Source organism: Dendrobates tinctorius, unplaced genomic scaffold, assembly GCF_039654945.1.
Source record: "Dendrobates tinctorius isolate UK_male_01 unplaced genomic scaffold, ASM3965494v1 ptg000063l, whole genome shotgun sequence".
NCBI classification, from domain to species: Eukaryota; Metazoa; Chordata; class Amphibia; order Anura; family Dendrobatidae; genus Dendrobates; species Dendrobates tinctorius.
The window spans coordinates 30,122,266-30,137,099 of record NW_027361731.1 but is presented as its reverse complement, the minus strand read 5'-3'; the positions used below and the strand labels follow the sequence as shown (position 1 = coordinate 30,137,099).

General features: G+C 45.3%; 1 protein-coding gene across 2 annotated transcripts in view; it reads right to left on the bottom strand.

Moving 5' to 3' along the window:
• Positions 1–1,471, bottom strand: part of LOC141094067 (ABC-type organic anion transporter ABCA8-like) — a 101,376-nt gene extending 99,905 nt beyond the window's left edge. For both annotated transcript variants that reach the window (XM_073579774.1, XM_073579775.1), the window contains exon 1: positions 1,289–1,471. The gene's annotated coding sequence lies outside the window, so the exon portion shown is untranslated. The remainder of the gene's footprint in view (positions 1–1,288) is intronic.
• Between the last annotated feature and the right edge of the window lie 13,363 nt (positions 1,472–14,834).

The following is a 14,834-nucleotide window of genomic DNA, read 5'->3' as shown; positions in this document are numbered from 1 at the left end:
GGCATCAGTAACCCCTTAGATCTTCAGCCCATTTCCTTTGCCATCGCTTCACTCTGCATCCTACATCCTGGACCTTATACTGGAAACCTGTCTGACGTCCCCCGATAAGGATTTCTCTTCTGATACTCATACTATCTGTCCCGGCAACAAACATGGCGGAAGAAACAGTCTTCCCTTCTCAGGTCACTGCTCCATCAATCCTACTTGGCCGCCACCAAGCCTTGCTACCACTTTTATTGCAACTCCATACATTGGACAACCCCACCATTGCCATGGCCGCCATCCACATCCCTACTGACACCAAACACCAATCACTTCTACCTTTTGCCTCTCACAATGATCCTCTTCAGTCCACCACAAACATGGGCGCCCACAAGACCTTTCTGTCACCTCTTTTCTACAGGTCCATTTACACGGGACTTCAATGAGAAGCTATGGACTATGTGGCCTTCAACTGTTGCTCATTTGAAGACCTGTTCACATGTAGAATGTATGTTGTAGACCTCATGTGGCTGCATATCCTCTCCCTTCATGTGACCACTATCCATCTCATGTACAAGCATCCTATCAGACCCTCATTACCGCCATCTTGGTACTCCTGTATGGTCCAACTATAGACTGAGCTTTATAGGAGATCGTGATTTTCACTATAAAGTGCAATACTGGAGAACTGCAGTAAATAGAGTAGTATGAGTGATTAAATAAAAAAAAAGTTTTAAAAAGGGTAAAAGAAAAGTTTTTAAAACTATTAAAAAAATTGAAAAAAAATCATCCCTACTTTTCTCCTATATAGAGAAATAAGATTAAAATGCGGTATATTTCGTATGGCTGACTCCTATGAAAATAGGAATATATTAAACCTATAAGGTACAAAAAAAAATCACACAAAAAAAAAGATTTTTTTTTTTCTGGTCGTAACACATCCCCCCAAAAAATGCAACAGAAAATGAAGAAAACGTCCTATATAACAGCTTCAAAGACAGAAAAAAAGAAAACATTACGGGTCTCGAAAAAAGGTAAAAAAAAAACACCAAAAAATTTTCGATTTTTTAACAAACTTTGGAATTTAAGATAATAAAAAAGTAATACATACAATAAAATAATAAGAATAAACGTTAGTTAGTTTTGGTGTCACCATAATCACATGGAGTACATTTTATGGTAAACTGAACATCAAAACTAAAACTTGGCATCCTTATGGGGTTAACGGACTCTCGCCCCATCTGACCCCTTTACTTCTTTTCATTTCCCCCTCGCAAGACTCTCACATCACGGTCCCAACACCAACCTGGCCAGAAAATGAGGTGACTTCCAAGGGGTGCGGAGTGTCACTGGAAGAAGAGAGGCTCCGAGGAAGAACTCTGAGGAAGGACTATCTCTCACTTCTGCCAAACAGGAAATTTTCACCACTCTCGTATCCTCTGTCCCAAAGCCCCATCAGCTACTCAGCACCATCCACCCCTTCTCGTTCCCCTCAGCGTCCTCCCACAACCCTTGTCCCAGCTGCAGACTTCACCACGAATATCACAAAACACAGAAAGCTTCCTCTTCCAGCCCCATAGCCCCCTCTATACCAGAGGCACAGTCCTCTCCATAATAATCAGCTTAATGGCCATCACAGATCTCCTTATCACTGTAACCCCGTAATGTCCCATCTCTTCCCTGTCCCCCAATGCTACCACTGGCATATATCTCTCTTCTTCTGAACATGCAGATAACACATCCATCCATAAGAAAACATCCCTTGTCCTATTTCTCTGGCAATCATTCCATCTTGTTTCTGCCCCTAAGAATCGGTCGACCTTAAACTTTCTTCGTATCTCTCATCCAACACGCTTTTCACACATAACAAAAGTGACTAAATAATCTGATATCTATCCAAACACCACATTAATCTGGGCTCCTCCTCCTAGACCTGTCCTCTGCCTTCTACATTACTCTCCTTTCCTCTACCTTCTACATTACTCTGTGCTCCTCCTCCTAGACCTTTCCTCTACCTTCTACATTACTCTGTGCTCCTCCTCCTAGACCTGTCCTAAACTTTCTACATTACTGTGGTCCTCCTCCTAGACATGTCATCTGCCCTCTACATTACTCTGTGCTCCTCCTCTTAGAGCTGTCCTGAACCTTCTACATTACTGTGGTCCTCCTCCTAGACATGTCCTCTGCCCTCTACATTACTCTGTGCTCCTCCTCCTAGACCTGTCCTCTACCTTCTACATTACTCTGTGCTCCTCCTCTTAGACCTGTCCTGAACCTTCTACATTACTGTGGTCCTCCTCCTAGACATGTCCTCTGCCCTCTACATTACTCTGTGCTCCTCCTCTTAGACCTGTCCTGAACCTTCTACATTACTGTGGTCCTCCTCCTAGACATGTCCTCTGCCCTCTACATTACTCTGTGCTCCTCCTCCTAGACCTGTCCTCTACCTTTTACATTACTCTGTGCTCCTCCTCCTAGACCTTTCCTCTACCTTCTACATTACTCTGTGCTCCTCCTCCTAGACCTTTCCTCTACCTTCTACATTACTCTGTGCTCCTCCTCCTAGACCTGTCCTGAACCTTCTACATTACTGTGGTCCTCCTCCTAGACCTCCTGGCCTCTGCCCTCTACATTACTCTGTGCTCCTCCTCCTAGACCTGTCCTCTGTCCTCCGCACACAGCCCTCCACACAGTTTAATGGCTCAAAACCTCTCCACACTATGTCATGGCTCCTCTGAAGGAATATATCATCTACCTGAAATTTTTAGTAACTCATTTGATCATGTTTGATCAACAATTTTATTTGCAGACGATGAGTAGCTCGATGGGTAGGAAGTGTCCCTGTCGGTAGCTATTATATTTATGGCTTGGTTTCACGACCTTGGTATTTACCAATTTTTTTATTTTGTTTTCTGCTCCTGCTCTTCCCAGAGCCATAACTTTTTATTTTTCCATCAATATGGCCGTATCAGGTCTTACATACCCTGTAAGAACTTACCTAAATTGTAACAGCAGCTTTATCTAGATAGTTGTATTTCTTGCAAGAAGCAATATGTAGGGTGCACAACGGGAAAAATCAGGATATGTAGGCATATATGGGACTGTGATAAAAAAAGAATGGAAAAGTAGAATCATAGAATCGTGGAATGGTAGAGTTCGAAGGGACCTCCTGGGTCATCTGGTCCAACCCCCTGCTCAAAGCAGGATTCACTAAATCATCCCAGTCAGATGTCTGTTCAGCCTCTGTTTGAAGACTTCCATGGAAGGAGAACTCACCACCTCTCGTGGCAGCCTGTTCCACTCATTGATCACCCTAACTGTCAAAAAGTTTTTTCTAATATCTGTGTCTCCTCCCATTCAGTTTCATCCCATTGCTTCTAGTCTTTACTTGTGAAAATGAGAATAAGGATGATCCTTCTACAATGTGACAGCCTTTGAGATATCTGTAGACCGCTAATAAGTCTCCTCTCAGTCTTCTTTTTTGCAAGCTAAACATTCCCAAATCCTGTAACCGTTCCTCATAATGGGACATGGTTTGCAGACCAGTTACCATTCTGGTTGCTCTTCTCTGAACTTGCTCCATGTGGTGCCCCAAACTTGACACAGTATTCCAAATGAGGTCTGACCAAAGAGGAGTAGAGGGGGATAATGGCTTCACGTGATCTAAACTGTATGCTTCTGTTAATACATCCCAGAATTGTATTTGCCTTTTTTGCTGCTGCATCATACTGTTGACTCATGTTTAGTTTATGATCTATTAGGATACCCATTCTTTTACACATGTGCTGTTGCTTATCCCTATTCCTCCCATTCTGTATGTGCTTTTTTCATTTTTATTGCCAAGATGTAGTACTTTGCATTTTTCCCTGTTAAAAAACATTCTTTTAGTTGCTACCCACTGCTACAGTTTATTTATATCTTTTTGAATTCTCTCTCTTTTCTTTAGTATTAGCTATTCCTCCTAGCTTTGCGTCATCAGCAAATTTAATCACTGTACCCTCAATTCCTTCATCTAAATCATTGATAAAGATGTTGAACAATACAGGGCCCAGGACAGAGCCCTGTGGTACCCCACTTGAGACATTCCTCCAACTGGATGTGTAGCCATTTACGACCACTCTTTGGGTCCGATCACAAAGCCAGTTATGAATCCACCTAAGAGTTGCCTAGTCCATTCCATATTTAGTCATATTTTCAATAAGGATGGTGTGAGATACTTTGTCAAATGCTTTGCTGAAGTCAAGATATACTATATCTACAACATTTCCCTGATCCACCCGGTCTGTGATTCTGTCATAGAAGGAAATTAAGTTAGTCTGACATGACTTATTAGTTACAAAGCCATGCTGAGTCTGCTTAATCACTTCATTCTTATCCAGGTACTTACATACATGTTGTTTAAAAATTTGTTCAAAGATCTTTCCTGGTATAGAAGTCAGACTCACCGGCCTATAGTTCCCTGGGTCCACCTTCTTCCCCTTTTTGAAGATAGGAACAACATTTTCTGCTCTCCAGTCTTCTGAGACTTCTCCTGTTCTCCAAGAAATTTCAAAGATTATGGAGAATGGTTAAAACATTTCTTCTGCTATCTCCTTCAGTAATTCCGAAGTATCTCGAAACTTTGCTCAGGTTCACATGGAAATCACTGATAACCTTATAGTAATTGACACTGAATGCAGGTGCAAGTAGTTTTAGGTGTAGTAGAGGGCGCTGTAGTTGTATATGCAATAGTGCAGGGAACTGTGGCTGGAGGTGCAATATAGGAGGGCACTGTGGTTAAGGTGCAGTAGATCATTGCACTGTGGTAGGTGCAGTAGAAGAGGGCGCTGTGATTGTAGGTACTGTAGAAGAGGAAGTTGTGGTTGTAGGTTTAGAAGAGGAGGGCACTGTGGTTGTAGGTGCAGTAGAGGAGGGCACTGTGGTTGTAGGTGCAGTAGAGGGTGCTGTAGTTTTAGGTGCGTTAGAGGAGGGCGCTGTAGTTGTATGTGCATTACTGCAGGGAACTGTGCATGAAGGTGCAGTAGAAGAGGGCACTGTGGTTGTAGATGCAGCAGAGGAGGGCACTGTGGTTGTAGGTGCAGTAAAGGAGGGCACTGTGATTGTAGGTACTGTAGAGGAGGGTGCTGTGGATGTAGATGCTATAGAGGTGGGCATTGTGGCTAGAGGTGCAGTAGAGGAGGGCGCTGTGGTTAAAGGTGCACTAGAGGAGGTCTCTGTGGTTTTAGGTGCAGTAGAGGAGGGCGCTGTGGTTGTATGTGCAGTAGTGCAGGCACTGTGGCAAGAGGTGCAGTAGAGGAGAGCGCAGTGGCTGGAGATTTTGTAGAGGAGGGCACTGTAGATGTAGGTCCTGTAGAGGAGGGCACTGTGGCTGGAGGTGCTGTAGAGGAGGGCACTGTGGCTGGAGGTACAGTAGTGGAGGACGCTGTGGTTGTAGGTACAGTAGAGGAGGACACTGCGGATGTATGTGCAGTAGAGGAGGGCACTGTGGTTATAGGTGCAGTAGAGGAGAACACTGTGGTTGTAGATGCTATATAGGAAGACTCTTTGCAGCTATTTTCTGCTTTTGTGTCTAATCTAATATCGGACTTGCAGAATGAATGACGGCGAATATCAGGTTTCCTGTGTCTTCTGATACTGATCATTTTACAGTTTACTGTCTTATGTAAAAATGATAAAAAAAAGCCTTCAGCTTTGTCTTTCTATTCAATGTCAAGGTCTTTGCTTGCTGAATTGGAGTTTTCAAAAATTAAAACCTTGTCCTGCGCTTTTGCTTCTCACAGTTGAGGGTTAGGCTGTGTTCACACACAGCGTTTTTTTAGTGGTTTTTACCGCGGTTTTCACTACAAAACCGCTAAAAATAAGCTTCCCAGTCATTTCTATGCATTTTGCATTTTTTGTGGACATTGATGCGTTTTTTTACCGCGAAAAAAACGCATCGCGGTAAAAAACGCAGCATGCACATTAATTTTGCGGATTTTTCCGTGGTTTTGGCTTCTTCCATGCGTTTTGAAACCGCTGCGGAAAAAAAAACGCATCAAAAACGCATCAAAACCGCGCAAAAGAACGCGGTTTCTGGGAAGGGAGTCAGGTTTTCAAACAGAAATTTTCTGCTACGTGTGCACATAGCCTTAGACACCTGAATCGATAATCGGAGAGGCTACGCATGACAAGCATGACCACGTCTGCTTACAGAGGGTCCGTATTTCTTATCCTAGAAGAGTGAACTATTCTATAACAAAATAATGATCGCCCAGTGCAGGAAGATGACGGGATGCAAAGCATCATAGCCTGGAATATAATGGCCGCCAGACACCTCCTGGGTGTTATGTTCCTTTAAAAAATGACTGTGATGTTTTTTTCCCCTATTTTCTGCATTTTTCCTACATCTGTTGTTGCACAAGACCTACCCCAAGAGACGAGAGTTCAAGCCATGAAGTCCTGGAACTGTGTCTAAAATCTAAAACATGAAGATGAAATACAAGACAGAAATGTTACAATCGCTTCTATCCTCATCTTGTGAATAAACATTTGGTAAAAGTCTAACATCTGAACTAATCACATTTACCATCTCTCCATCTCCTCCAAAAAATGTAAAAAAAAAAGCAATTAAAAAGTAATGTAAATATTGTAAAAACTACAAAGAATCATCCTACAGAAAAAAAGTATAATTAGCAGAAATTTTACTGTTTAAAAATAGTCAAATATTTAAAAAAAGAATCATAAAATTAGGACTCGAGCAATGATGACTGAATTGCATTTTTTCCCCACCATTTCATGGCAACATTTTTTTTCAGCACTAAATACAATTAATTTAAGAAACTACTGGAGACTGAGTACAACTCCTTAATGAGTTATTAGAGGAACAAGAGCCTTTATTCACAGGGTCCAGCCGTTGACCGCTCGGTCGCTGTATGCAACACAGACGTCCCATTATCTCGTTCAGGAATGTGACTGGAATCCGATAAAACCAGAAATTAGCAGATTTACTCAAATTCACTTTTTTTTTCTGGCTTTGAGATGTGGCCATTTTTCTTTTAGTTCTTTTTGTCCTCTTTTTCTTAGAGCCATAACTTTTTTATTTTTTCCAGGGGACATATTGCTATCTTCCGTGATGTGAAACCCAGAAGATTCTCTCCAGCATGTTATGTGCTGAGAGGGGTTAATCAGCCATTACTGGGTTGGGTTTCTTTTGTGAGTGGCCGGAAGAGATGGGCGTGATAGCCACTCACCATATCTCCTCCCCAAGGGTCTGGTTTGGGAAATGAAATTGACCGACCACTGAGTTTTTTTACTGTCTGTGTGTTTGGTGTCCAGGAAGTCTCCAATCTGGAGCTCCAGTGGAAGCTGAAGTTTATTGTATCCTGAGTGGGCGGATTCTATATACTATAAGTTATCTTTTGCTTCGCCATTATGCCAAAAAGGCCAGGTTTATTTTGTTAAATCCTGCACTAGTTAGTGCTGTGTTTAATAAACTAATAGAAGAAACGAGCTCTGAGAGCAGCTGAGTGAGCCAATCTATCTGTCAGAGACACCGCACTACAGTCGCTCACAGAGCCAGTGCGCGTGTCCTGAGTACAGAAACAGTGCTAAAAGATACCTGTGGAGCAGGGCAGCAGAGGTGACAATGCGTGCTTCAAACTATTAGTGTCAGGGTCCAGTCAGCGCCAGAAAGTAAAGATGCACAGGACCTGCGGACACTGAAGTTAGCATGCTGGCACAGGACCTATGGTCAGGTGACTGCAAGGGGGCGGGGCTTAGCGTCCTGCTTTCAGATATGACAGGACACCATACAACAACTCAGAGTCAGGCAAAATGGAGGTCACAACAGTACGGGCAAACAAGGCACAGGAGGGACAAACAGATGGGTAGTCAGACAAAGCCAAAGGTCATACACAAGAGGGTGACGTGGTACCAAGGGGACGAGCAGAGAGAAGTCGGGTCACAAGCAGAGAGTCATACACGAGAGGTAGCGCAGTACAAGAGGGGCAGGCAGAACTCGTAACAGGGACAGAACCGGATCAAAACCAAACAAGCAAGCAAGATATCAGGCACAAGGCACACGTACGCACATGGTCAACTAACTCAGCCGAGGGCAGGAGTATAACTGACACCGGACCTAGGTCCAGTGAGCATTAAGTAGCCACCCTCTGCCAGAGGTGGCCAAAGCGAAACCCCGTCCTGGATCATGACAGCACCCTCCTCTCAATGGGGGGCCACCGGACCCCCAGGTCTCTCAGGGTACTTGGCGTGAAAGGCCCGGACCAACCCATCCGCATGGACCAATCGAGCAGGAACCCACGACCGTTCTTCAGGACCGTAGCCTTTCCAATGTACCAGATATTGAAGGGCACGACGGACCAACCTAGAGTCGACGATTCGTTCCACCTCGTACTCCGACTGCCCGTCTACCAAAACCGGTGGTGGGGAAGCTGATGATCCCTCCCCACCGGACCTCATAGGTTTCAAAAGGGCCTTATGGAAAACATTTGGGATCCGCAGAGATGGCGGGAGCCGCAACCGAAAAGCCACCGGGTTAACTGCATCGGTAATTACATAGGGACCTATAAACTTGGGTCCAAGCTTCGCAGAGGGGACCTTGAGCCTTATATTCTTGGTGGACAACCATACCTTATCCCCAATCTGAAACACCGGTCCCGCGGATCGTTTTTTGTCCGCAAAAAAATTAAATTTGTCCTGGGCCTTCGTAATGTTACTCTGGACCTCCCGCCATACCTCCCCCAACCGCTGGATCGCCTCATCTGCCCCAGGACACCCAGAATTCAAACGGGAAAATTCTCCAAAATGAGGATGAAACCCATAATTACAGAAAAAGGGAGATGTACCCGTAGACTGGTTAATGCGGTTGTTAAATGCAAACTCGGCCAACGGTAACACAGAACACCAATCATCCTGTCGGGCTGAGGTCAAGCAACGCAAAATTTGCTCCAGAGATTGATTGGTCCACTCGGTCTGCCTATTAGTCTCAGGATGATAAGCAGATGAAAAGGACAGACCAATACCCAACCTCTTGCAAAAAGCCCTCCAAAATCTGGAAACAAATTGCACTCCTCTATCAGACACCACATTCAAGGGTACCCCATGCAACCGCACCACATGCTCAACGAACAATCTGGACGTTTCCGCATTAGGCAGAGCTGCCAAAGGTACAAAATGTGCCTGCTTACTAAACTTGTCCACCACAACCCAAACGACGGTATTACCCTTGGAGGGGGGAAGGTTGGTGATGAAATCCATGGACAAATGAGTCCATGGTCTCTCAGGAATTGGCAGTGGTACCAATTCCCCGGCCGGCCGCTTATGGGGGGATTTTGCACGGGCACAAACATCACAAGCAGACACATATTCCCCAACATCAGAGGCTAAAGCAGACCACCAGAATACTCTAGCAATGGCCTTCCGGTTAGCTGAGATCCCTGGATGTCCACCCAGAACTGAGTCATGGAACTCCGGGAGGACCTTGAGACGAAACTGAGCTGGCATGAAAAGCTTATCCACCGGCTTAGTCGGAGGTGCCAGAGACTGAGCCTCCCGAATCTCCCGTTCCAACATATTAGAAATATCTTCCACCACCACCCCAGGCTGAAGAATGGAGGACGGAGGTTCCGGGGGGGGACACCGGATCAAGACTGCGTGACAAGGCATCCGCTCTGACATTTTTAGATCCTGGCCGAAAAGTGATTGAGAAATTGAACCGGGAAAAAAAGTGGCCATCTAGCCTGTCTGGGAGTCAACCTTTTAGCTGACTCAATGTAAGCTAGGTTTTTGTGGTCCGTAATTACTGTTATAGGATGGACAGCCCCCTTCCAAAAAATGCCTCCATTCTTCAAAGGCCAACTTTACGTCCAGAAGTTCTCGATTCCCCACATCATAGTTTCTCTCCGCAGGGGAGAACTTCTTTGAGAAAAAGGCGCAAGGTCTCAAATTGGTCAAAGTGGCGGGTCCCTGGGACAATACCGCCCCCACCCCCACCTCTGAGGCGTCTACCTCAACAATAAATGGTTCCGTCGGGTCCGGTTGAATAAGAACCGGGGCAGACATGAAACATTTTTTTAAAAACTGAGACGCCGCTACTGCTGCGGTTGATCAATTCTTGATATCGGCCCCCTTTTGAGTCATGTCTGTGAGGGGTTTAACCACCTGTGAGAATCCCCTTATAAATTCACGGTAGTAATTGGCAAATCCTAGGAAACGCTGCAGAGCCTTCAAATCACAAGGCTGAGCCCACTCGACAATGGCCTGCACCTTATTAGGATCCATGCGATACCCCTCTGCAGACACAATGAACCCCAGAAAAGACAGTTCCTGGACAAAAAATAAGCATTTTTCTAATTTAGCAAAGAGACAGTTCTCCCAGAGCCTTTGGAGAACTGCCCGAACATGACCAATGTGAGCCTGTTTATCAGGAGAGTAGATCAATATGTCATCCAAATATACCACCATAAAATGTCCAATGAAATCAAATCAGAGAACACATGATTAATGAAATTTTGGAAAACCGCTAGAGCATTGGTCAGACCGAAAGGCATGACCAAATTTTCAAACAACCCTTCAATAGTGAGAAAAGCGGTTTTCCACTCATCTGCGTCCTGGACTCGGATAAGGGTATACGCTCCCCGTAGATCTAACTTTGAAAACCACTTAGCTCCGGACAATTGATTGTATAAATCAGGAATAAGTGGAAGGGGATACATATTCCTCACAGTTATCTTATTTAACTCACGAAAATCGAGGCATGGACGTAAACCACCGTCTTTTTTCTTTACAAAAAAGAACCCCGCCGCTCCGGGAGAAACTGAAGGACGAATGTGTCCCTTACGGAGACTCTCGGAAATATATTGTTTCATCGCGGCCCGTTCTGGACCCGAAAGGTTATACAAGCGGGCTTTGGGCAATTTAGCACCTGGAACCAGGTCAACGGCACAATCAAATGGGTGGTGTGGTGGTAAAACCTCAGCCTCTTTTTTGGAGAAAACGTCCGTATAGTCTTTCAGGCACTCTGGAATACCTTTCAGACCCACGGACGACACAGACACCGTAACAAGACATTTTTCAGAACAATAGGGACCCCATTTAACAATGTCCCGATATTCCCAGTTAATTACAGGATTATGCAATTGTAACCAGGAGAACCCTAACACCAGTCCCGCATGCAGGTTGTCCATAACAAAACATGAAATATGTTCCTGGTGTAAGGAACTCACTTTAAGGAGAAACTCTACAGTGCGAAACATAACGTTATTCTTAACCAGTGGTGTTTTGTCAATGGCAACAATGTGAATAGGAGTCTCCAACCTAACTGTCCCTAACTTACACCTGGCAACCAAGTCCGAGTCAATAAAGTTCAATGATGAACCACAATCCACGAAGGCAGAAGTGGATGTAGAGTCACTCCCACAACAAAGTTCCACTTGTAACATTTTAGAGAAGGCAGAAAAGGGTACCTGAGAGCCTGGGTGACCTCCATGACAATCACCCGGGCTCAGTCGCTTGTTGGTCAGTGGACCGGAGGGGAAATCCTTTTTCCAATGTCCAGAATCGCCACAGGGAAAACAGCATTTTCCCATGCGCCGTTGTCTCCTTTCATTTTCTTTGAGGTCGATGGTTCCCATCTCCGTGACTTCCAATGTATGACTGGCTCCCCTTCCTTGGGAGAATAACGGTCTCTCAATTTGCATCACTCCCCTCGCCCGTAGCCTGCGATCCATTCGGACGGCCTGTGTTATAGCCTCTTTCAGGGAATCAGGCGGAGGGTGGAGAGCCAAGGCATCTTTCAGATGTTCAGACAGGCCTCTACGGAACAAACCCCGGAGGGCGGCGTCATTCCAACAGACCTCAGCAGCCCAGTGTCTGAACTCTGAGCAAAACCACGTGGCTGAGTGCTTCCCCTGGCACACACTCATCACCACGTCCTCAGCCATTCGATCAGGCTCATCATAAATATGCCCCAGGGCTTAAAAAAATGCATCCACATTCATACGCTCAGGGGCCGTGGTCGGAAGGGAGAAAGCCCAAGCTTGAGGGGCTTCCCTTAACAGAGACATAATGACCCCCACTCTCTGACCTTCTTCCCCAGAAGAGTGTGGTCTCAAAGAAAAAAAAAAGCTTACAGCCCTCTTTGAAAACTCTGAATTTCCTTTTATCTCCAGAAAAGGTATCTGGTAACTTAACCGGAGACTCAGGGGAAACTAATGTAACATCCCGAGCCCCCGATAAGAATACCCCCTGCACAATGTCAGCGATCAGCTGCTGAGACTGAGCCAGGACTCGTTGTTCTCCAAGGAGTTTCTGCAACATCTGAGTCAGGTGCCTCACCTGCTCAGAAAGAGTGTGCATAGGATCCATCACATACACAGGAGAATGGGAGCAGAGAAAAAAAATGGTATGGGTCAGTTATAATGTCAGAGACACCGCACTACACTCGCTCACAGAGCCAGTGCGCGTGTCCTGAGTACAGAAACAGTGCTAAAAGATACCTGTGGAGCAGGGCAGCAGAGGTGACAATGCGTGCTTCAAACTATTAGTGTCAGGGTCCAGTCAGCGCCGGAAAGTAAAGATGCACAGGACCTGCGGACACTGAAGTTAGCAAGCTGGCACAGGACCTATGGTCAGGTGACTGCAAGGGGGCAGGGCTTAGCGTCCTGCTTTCAGATATGACAGGACACCATACAACAACTCAGAGTCAGGCAAAATGGAGGTCACAACAGTACGGGCAAACGAGGCACAGGAGGGACAAACAGACGGGTAGTCAGACAAAGCCAAAGGTCATACACAAGAGGGCGATGTGGTACCAAGGGGACGAGCAGAGAGAAGTCGGGTCACAAGCAGAGAGTCATACACGAGAGGTAGCGCAGTACAAGAGGGGCAGGCAGAACTCATAACAGGGACAGAACTGGATCAAAACCAAACAAGCAAGCAAGATATCAGGCACAAGGCACACGTACGCACAAGGTCAACTAACTCAGCCGAGGGCAGGAGTATAACTGACACCGGACCTAGGTCCAGTGAGCATTAAATAGCCTCCCTCTGCCAGAGAGAGGCGGAACAATTAACCCCCAGTCTGATCAGGACGGGCCAAAGCGAAACCCCGTCCTGGATCATGACACTACCACAGTTGGAGGAGAATGTGGGCAACATGCCAGGAACATGTGTAGCTGCTACAGAGAACATTATATGTCCTGGGTAAAGTCTGCCATCCAGAGACAGACTTCCAGCAGCATGGAGCACATAATCAAACACCTATTTCCTATACAGCAGCAGCAGGAGACAATCAAGCTACTGCTACAGCAGATACAACAGCAGGAGCAGCAGCAACATATGCAGCTTCTGTCCAGCGCCATCCAGGGCAGGTCAACCGTCCTATCACACAGGTCAGGTGGCTAACTACCACATTCGGAAGGCGGGAAGAGGGGCCATGCAGATGACCTCCAGGGATGATGTGGAAGCGTTTCACAGTTTGGACTGTTCTATATGTTATCTTTTGTTTTTCCGTTATGCCATAAAGGCCTTTTTTATTTAGTCAAATCCTACACTGGTTTATGCTGTGTTTAATAAACCAGTTGAAGAAACGTTGCTGTGTCTACCTCTGTGAGCAGCCGAGTGAATCTACCACAATAATTATTGCTTATTTTCTTTTGATCCTATAACTGATCTTTTCTCTGTGTCTTTCCTATTGTATTGTTAAGCAACAAATTCTGGCGTCAACAGATTTGAACATATTTTGATGCTTTTTCTTATCTTAGGCTACTTTCACACTTGCTTTTTTTTGCAGCGCGTTTTTCCCGCAAAAAAATGCATGTAAAAAACGCATACAAACGCTGCGTTCTTTTCAAGCATTTTTATGAGCATGCATGAAAAAAACGCAGTGTTTTTATGCGTTTGTATGCGTTTTTACCGCGTTTGCGTTTTTTCCAACATTAGTTGGCCCCTCACACTAACCCAAACCATGACTTTACTAACCCTAACCCTCACACTAACCCAAACCATGACTTTACTAACCCTAACCCTGACCCTAACCTAACCCTTAACCAAACCATACCCTAACCCTGACCCTAACCCTTAACCAAACCATACTAACCCTAACCCTTAACCAAACCCTACCCAAACCCTAACCCTAACTAACCCTAAACCCTAACCCTTAACCAAACCATACTAACCCTAACCCAAACCCTAACCCTAAACCCCCTTAACTAACCCTAACTCTAACCCAAACCCCTAAATTCCATTGTCTAACTAATGGTCAACAAAAAAACGCATGCGCAAAAAAACGCATACATGAGCATGGCAATGCGCACATATGTGCACCCATAGACTTATAATTGGTGTCTTGCTGTAAAAAAAACGCATTGCGCGCACATGCGTTCTTTTGAGGCAAGTCGGACGCCCAAAAAATGCAACAGGATGCATTTTGTGCGCCCGAGCGCACACCACAAAAAAAACGCATGCGCGGAAAAACGCATACAAACGCATGTGTATGCGTACATAAGCGCATCCCATGCAAAATATAGGAAAAAAACGCATGCGTTTTTTAGCGCTAAAATACAGCGCAAAAAAACGCAAGTGTGAAACCAGCCTTACTCCAATTGAAATTACAACTATATCGGTGATCTGCCCCAACCCACGGACAAGCATAGATTTACTTTTCTTGCACATGGAAATCAAATATGCACCAAAAAATCTTGATCTTTTAATAAATGAAGTGCATCTCTGCTCTTACTTGCTTAACAGAGGCAAGAAGGGGAGCAGGACAGAGTCAGGGACGGGTGCAGGACAGAGGCAGGGAGGAATGCAGGACAGAGACAGGGAAACGTGCAGGACAGAGTTGGGGAGGGGAG